We start from the raw sequence: 8,315 nt of genomic DNA on the forward strand, positions 1-8,315 counted from the left end.
TTGACCAATGATAAAATCTGTGAGTCTGTCACATCCTGGTTGCCAGTTACGTACCGCCATCTTCGTCTGGCTACTGCTGTTATGTATCAGAAAAGGGAAGGAGGCGACAACCAGGGCAGGACTGCGGTTACAAGGTTTATTTGAAACCTTTTGCTGAATACGTGGCGTGTGTATGCTACTCAAAGTGAGTGAGTGTTGACTATGTGTAAAATTAATAATGTAAATGTTACCAAGGGTTGTTGTCTGTAAATGTTGATTGTATCTTTCGTCGTTATCCAAGGGGGCAAGGCGAAGAGGCAGTTCGTGGACAGGCAGGGCAGCGTGGTCTGGGTCCGAGCAGGGAGGTCGTGGATCATGGAGAGCAGTCAGGAATCCGGATGGGTGTCGAGTAACAAGGCACGATCACGGAGGACATGGGAGTCACTGTGGAAAATACAAAAGGGCATGAACCAAGGGGAAACACGGAGAGATAGAGCAAAACAAGGACGAGGAAATCACTGGGAAAGGAATGCCAGACGTGATGCTTACTGGAAGGTTAGCGACGTTCTGGCAAAGGTTCCTCAGGTCCGCTGGTCTTTATGCTGCTAGCAGAGGGGTTAAGAGAGGTGCCTGCAGCTCCAACTGCAGAGGAAACGTGGGTTCGACTCCGCGTCATGACAACTGCAACTGGTAAAGTTACTAAACATGTCAGACCTAAGTAAATCTAAAAGGCCTCCTTACAATTCTCAACTTATTGATGACAAAGCCAGGAACAAAACAAAGATTTGTATCGGGGATGCCTTTGAAAGATGGAGACCATTGAAGGCATAGAAGATTTTTTAATCTGACGCCAAATTTGCTAATTTCCTCATTGATAGTTAAGTAAGGCATTTAGGTTTTCTTATTACTTGTAATTAGAATTTCAAAGGGGTGGAAAGTTTCCGGTAAATTTCCACAAACTTTCTGGAAATTTACCACGGGAAGTTAAGCTCGGGAAGTTTGGAAATATTGACCGTTTTTTGATTATTCAAAGTTGGACACCGTCCATGGGAATTAATGGGAATATATGGGAATTAATGGTGAATTACAATAATTATATATTATTGGGCACTTGTCTATATGCTGCTGCATCTTTGTGGCATTTTTGACGTAGCTCTTTGCACAGTATTTGCAAATGTACACAGCCTTTACGCCTACATTGGTTGGGGTGAAATGTCTCCAAACATCAGATGGTATACGTGGCATTATTCTGTTTGTATTTGTTTATTCTTGTAAAACACTAATGCAATGCCACACACAGATATAAATAGTCAGCTAAACAATTGGAGTAGTCTTTAAAAATATGTTACTGATGGACAAATGAATAGAAATAGGCCAGATGAATACATGAACACTCAATCAGCATGCTAAATCAAACTATAACCTACATTCTTGTATGACAACAGAATGGCTAGCAGAACAGAAGGCAGAGGAAACTACACCTTTTGATTTAGTATTTGCTAGTTGAACTTTACAGATCACAAAAAAGGTAAATTCAGATCGCTAATGTTGTTAGCATAAATGAATGGGAATTGACTACTTCCTTAACGTAAATGACCGCCATATTCACAACACCAGGGGGAGCTCCACTAACCACGTTAAACCCAGTTTCCGATCTAACAAAGGTCTTAACTCATTCTCTTTCTATGCCACATCAATATGGAATGCGCTCCCAACAGGTATAACTAACACCCTCCCCGGATTGTTGTTAATAATCAAATGTAAACAATCAAATGCAGATATTTTTCTTATGCCTTCTGATCTCTCTCTCTCTCTCTCTCTCTCTCTCTCTCTCTCTCTCTCTCTCTCTCTCTCTCTCTCTCTCTCTCTCTCTCTCTCTCTCTCTCTGTGTCCACTACTTGCTGTACATATCCTACCAAGTCAGACCTACACTGTTTCAATATCCATTTCTCTGTTCTCAATTGTTGATGACTGATGATAACAACCAAACCTAACCCCCCCCCCCCCCCCCCCCCCCCGCCCGAATTGTAAATAATGTAAATAATTCAATGTATACACCCTAATGATTATCTTGTGTGATGACTGTATTATGATGATAGTTTATATGATAGTATATGTCTGTATCATGAATCAATTTAAGTGGACCCCGACTTAAACAAGTTGAAAAACTTATTCGGGTGTTACCATTTAGTGGTCAATTGTACGGAATATGTACTTCACTCTGCAACCTACTAATAAAAGTCTCAATCAATCAATCAAAAGAGAAAATTAGCAGCACAGCTAACGGAGCAATATTTTCGGTTCTTTATGAGACTGGTGGTACATAAACCTAGCTTGGCCCCAAAATCATTTAACAAGTACAGGAACAGCTAGCTAGCTTGAGTGGAAGCCTGCTGGAGTAGTCTACAGCAACGTTCCCTCTAAGGTGCGCACCTGCGCAATTGCGCACTGCTCACGCGTCCTCTGCGCACAGCAAATCTATGCCGTGCAAAAAATCAAATCCCACTCTAAACAAAATAAACAAATCGTTTGTTTTGCATGATTTTGCAATGCAACTGTGAGTAACAGGTGACGAAAGGCGGCCACAACAGATAAAACAATGTTTGTCAACACTTAAATTATTGTAACGTCTGTGGAGACACTTAAAGGAGGACAGGAATTCCATCGGTCCCTTTATTTAGCTAAATTGTTTGTCGGCCATAACCACACCAAAACAATGTGTAAAATACTTTTATCTAGCAAAACTGGTCGTTGTCTACCGTACAAACCAAGCCAAAAGCAACTCTTTGTCATCTGTTATATCAACAGCAGCCGCTTGCTCTCTCTCTCACCTGCACTAACACATCCACTATGGCAATTAGCCACTGGTGCGTTTAAGGCCACACAAAAAGTTGGACAACTCCAACACTACACGTAAAGTGTAAATTTCAGGTCGTTTTACTATGACTCCTCAATCAGTGTGCTTATTCTACTGTCATTTGTTAAGAGTGTTATTTTTTGGATATTAATCATGAAATGATGTTACAGGACTACAGAATTGCTAATAACAATATTTATTTTACGGACAGAAAGTTAATAAACACTTCATCTCATGTAACATGTGAATGTTTTAAGGGGAACTAAATGTGATCTCTGAAAGGGGTACACAATCTTTCCAAAGCAGGACCCCCACCCAGGCATAAAATACTATAGTGCATAGCTGATTTAAAAAAAAAACAATATCTAAGTGGGCCAAATCACTTATGTTAGAAAATAATCTCTTGAAATTGACGAGTCACTTGATTATTATAATAAGACATTTAAATTGTTATGTCAGGTTTGAGACAAATGTGCTGCTGGTATGACCACAGTGTGCTCGTCTGTATTCCACTAAATGCTCAGGGTCTTTGTGCGTTTGCTCACACACATGAAAAATTAGAGGGAACATTGGTCTACAGTCATACAGTAACAAGCAAATACACCTATATTAAACTCAAATACCATAGATCAAATATATTTACCCCAGTAATATCATCAAAACTTACCTGACTGGATGAAGTCATTGGGTTAAAATACTAGTTTGACCTCAATAGCCTTGCTGTAGTGTGTAGCATGCTGGGAATTATCTGTGCATGTGATGGAAGAATGCACTGCACATGTTACGGAGGAATGCACAGTGCAGGGTTGAAATTCTACTGAATTTGCATTAAATCAGGTTGTTTTAGCTAATAATCATGCTGCAAGATCTAGCATGTTGCATTCAATATTTATTCCCATTCATTTCCCATTAATTCCCGTGAATTCCCATGGAAAGTTTCCAACTTTGAATATTCCTGGAATTTTGCAACCCTACTTGTAATAAATGGACATTTGGTATGTAAACTATATTGTCCAATACAGTCTATGATCTTGTCTAACAAAACTAGTATGTTCCTGCAACGAATGCTTAGCATGCTAGCCCGGTCAATGACACATCAACATACAGGCTAACAGGGAAAATATATGCCTGTACGTCGATGTGTAATTGAACTGACAGTGCAAAATATATTTTCAACAAATAAAACCTATGTGGATATGGGTAGTGTCAGTTAGGCAGTGGTTCTCAAACTTTTTTTTGTCATCCCCCACTTTGGACAAGGGGGAGTTTTCAAGCCCCACCTGCCCCCATCGCCCCAACAGAACGCTAATGCCAAGCTTAACATTTTCAAATTTATTGAACATCAAGTAACATCAAGTTGTATACATTCAAACTCAATAACATGAAATAACATCAAGTTCAATAATGAATAAAATAACTGTGCAGCTGTGGTATAACTTGCCCATCCATCCATCTATTTTCTACCGCTTATTCCCTTTGGGGTCGCGGGGGGCGCTAGAGCCTATCTCAGCTACAATCGGGCGGAGGGCGGGGTACACCCTGGACAAGTCGCCACCTCATCGCAGGGCCAACCCAGATAGACAGACAACATTCACACTCACATTCACACACTAGGGCCAATTTAGTGTTGCCAATCAACCTATCCCCAGGTGCATGTCTTTGGAGGTGGGAGGAAGCCGGAGTACCCGGAGGGAACCCACGAAGTCACGGGGAGAACATGCAAACTCCACACAGAAAGATCCCGAGCCCGGGATTGAACCCAAGACTACTCAGGACCTTCGTATTGTGAGGCAGATGCACTAAACCCTCTTCCACCGTGCTGCCTGGTATAACTTGCATCAAGTTCAATAATAAATAAAATAACTTGCATCAAGTTCAATAATAAATAAAACAAAAGTGTTATAACTTGCATCAAGTTCAATAATAAATCAAATGAAAGTGTTATAACTTGCATCAAGTTCAATAATAAATCAAATAAAAGTGTTATAACTTGCATCAAGTTCAATAATAAATCAAATAACTTGCATCAAGTTCAAAATAAATAAAATAAAAGTGCCACTTTGCAATCTTTGCAAAAAAAAGGAGGAGCTATGCATTTGGCAAGTGACAGCACTTTGCCCCGGGAGAGCCACCTTGCTTCACTGTGAAACACATACTTGCCAACCCTCCCGGATTTTCCGGGAGACTCCCGAAGTTCAGCGCTTCTCCCGAAAACCTCCCGGGACAAATTTTCTCCCGAAAATCTCCCGAAATTCAGGCGTACCTGAGTGACGTGTCGACAGCATGTTTTCACGTCCGCTTTCCCACAATATAAACAGCGTGCCTGCCCAATCACGTTATAACTGTAGAATGATCGAGGGCGAGTTCTTGGTTTCTTACGTGGGTTTATTGTTAGGCAGTTTCATTAACGTCCTCCCAGCACGGCAACAACACACAACAACAGCAGTCACGTTTTCATCTACCGTAAAGCAGTTCGTCTGCCGTAAACAGCAATGTTGTGACACTCTTAAACAGGGCAATACTGCCATCTACTGTACATGCATATGTGACATTAACATCTACGGCTTTTAGAGAGTGCAGTGCACAACTGCGCACACAACAAGGAGACGAAGCAGAATGCATCATCAGAGAGGGTGTTCAGCATGGTTAGAAAAATAGTGACAGAGAATAGAACAAGGATGGACAATTCAACCCTTAACTCAACAATGAGTAGATGAGTGTTATGTGTGTGTATATGTGTAAATAAATGAACACTGAAATTCAAGTATTTCTCTTATATATATATATATATATATATATATATATATATAAATAAATGATAAATGGGTTATACTTGTATAGCGCTTTTTCTACCTTCAAGGTACTCAAAGCGCTTTGACACTACTTCCACATTTACCCATTCACACACACATTCACACACTGATGGAGGGAGCTGCCATGCAAGGCGCTAACCAGCACCCATCAGGAGCAAGGGTGAAGTGTCTTGCTCAGGACACAACGGACATGACGAGGTTGGTACTAGGTGGGGATTAAACCAGGGACCCTCGGGTCGCGCACTTCCACTGCGCCACGCTGTCATATACATACATATATACATACACACAGATATATATATATATATATATATATATATATATGTATGTGTGGGGGGAAAAAAATCACAAGACTATTTCATCTCTACAGGCCTGTTTCATGAGGGGGGTACCCTCAATCGTCAGGAGATTTTAATGGGAGCATTCGCATACCATGGTTTATATAGGGCACAGAGTGGGTGGGTACAGGCTGGCCTAGGGGCGTGGTGATTGGTTCATGTGTTACCTAGGAGGTGTTTCCGTCTATGGCGGCATGTTGTTACAATTTCGCTGCGCTTGTTGAGGGATGACAGGTCTGGACGGTAGATAATAAACAGTTTCTCTTTCAAGCATAGGTTGCATCTTTTATTACCACTATTGTAAGGTGTGCTGGATGCAAGAATTTGCCATGTTATTGAATATTCAACATTATTGTCTTTGAGGTCCCAAATGTGTTTGCTGAGTTCTGTGGTATTTCGCAGGTTTTTGTTCCTGAAAGAAGCCTTGTGGTTGTTCCATCTGGTTTTGAATTCACCCTCGGTTAATCCTACATATGTGTCGGATGTGTTAATGTCCTTGCGTATTACCTTAGATTGGTAGACAACTGATGTTTGTAAGCATCCCCCGTTGAGGGGGCAATCAGGTTTCTTTCGACAGTTACATGCTTTGTTGGTTTTGGAGTCGTTCTGACTGGGGGTCGACGGCTCATTTGCAATTGTTTTGTTGTGGTTTGAGATGATTTGTCGTATATTGTTCATGCAGCTGTAGCTCAATTTGATGTTGTTCTTGTTGAATACTTTTCTTAGGTTGTTGTCTTTGGGAAAGTGTTTGTCAATCAGGTTGAGGAATTTGTGTCCAATGTTCGTTGAGACGTTTTTGCTGTATGGGGGGTTGTACCAGATGATGCCGTTTCATTTTCTGTTCTTTTTTGGCTGGTTTCCTGGCGTGGGTTCATAGGTGAGGATGAAATTGTATAGAAGGGATAGAAGGGTACCCTTCCATCACGCAAGACCTACTGACTCAAGCACTAGACTTCGCCTCAGACTACGACTCAATCACAGGCAACGAAAGAAACATCATCATCCACGCAAAAAACTCCATTCTCATCCACAACAGTACACCATGGCAAAAAAAGAACAATGCAACATTTGACGTCACTATGGGAAGTTTTGACGGAGCAGAAACGTGTGAACTCGTTGGGAGTTTCCTCCTCTCCCAGCTCGCTAGCCTCAATCTGAACCTTGGTATTTACCGTGATGACGGACTGGCAGTGTGTCGCGCCTCGCCAAGGAGCAGCGAGAATACCAAGAAGCGCATATGCCAAATTTTCAAAGAGAACGGCCTACGGATCACGATTGAAGCCAACAAGCAAACCGTCAACTTTCTTGACGTCACTTTCAACCTGAGAAATAACAGCTACCAACCATTCACGAAACCCAACACAACACTCAAATACGTGCACCATGACAGCAACCATCCACCCACCACCACGAAAAGAATACCTACCGGAATCAATAAAAGGCTATCGATGCTGTCATCTAGCAAAGCTGAATTTGACCAAGCAACCCCCCCGTACCAAAAAGCCCTTGATGAAAGCGGATACAACCACAACAAAACAATTGCAATTGTTTTGTTGTGGTTTGAGATGATTTGTCGTATATTGTTCATGCAGCTGTAGCTCAATTTGATGTTGTTCTTGTTGAATACTTTTCTTAGGTTGTTGTCTTTGGGAAAGTGTTTGTCAATCAGGTTGAGGAATTTGTGTCCAATGTTCGTTGAGACGTTTTTGCTGTATGGGGGGTTGTACCAGATGATGCCGTTTCGTTTTCTGTTCTTTTTTGGCTGGTTTCCTGGCGTGGGTTCATAGGTGAGGGTGAAATTGTATCCGCTTTCATCAAGGGCTTTTTGGTACGGGGGGGTTGCTTGGTCAAATTCAGCTTTGCTAGATGACAGCATCGATAGCCTTTTATTGATTCCGGTAGGTATTCTTTTATGAGCCGTCGACCCCCAGTCAGAACGACTCCAAAACCAACAAAGCATGTAACTGTCGAAAGAAACCTGATTGCCCCCTCAACGGGGGATGCTTACAAACATCAGTTGTCTACCAATCTAAGGTAATACGCAAGGACATTAACACATCCGACACATATGTAGGATTAACCGAGGGTGAATTCAAAACCAGATGGAACAACCACAAGGCTTCTTTCAGGAACAAAAACCTGTGAAATACCACAGAACTCAGCAAACACATTTGGGACCTCAAAGACAATAATGTTGAATATTCAATAACATGGCAAATTCTTGCATCCAGCACACCTTACAATAGTGGTAATAAAAGATGCAACCTATGCTTGAAAGAGAAACTGTTTATTATCTACCGTCCAGACCTGTCATCCCTCAACAAGCGC

Source organism: Nerophis lumbriciformis, linkage group LG23 (genome assembly GCF_033978685.3).
Source record: "Nerophis lumbriciformis linkage group LG23, RoL_Nlum_v2.1, whole genome shotgun sequence".
In the NCBI taxonomy this organism is placed as follows: Eukaryota; Metazoa; Chordata; class Actinopteri; order Syngnathiformes; family Syngnathidae; genus Nerophis; species Nerophis lumbriciformis.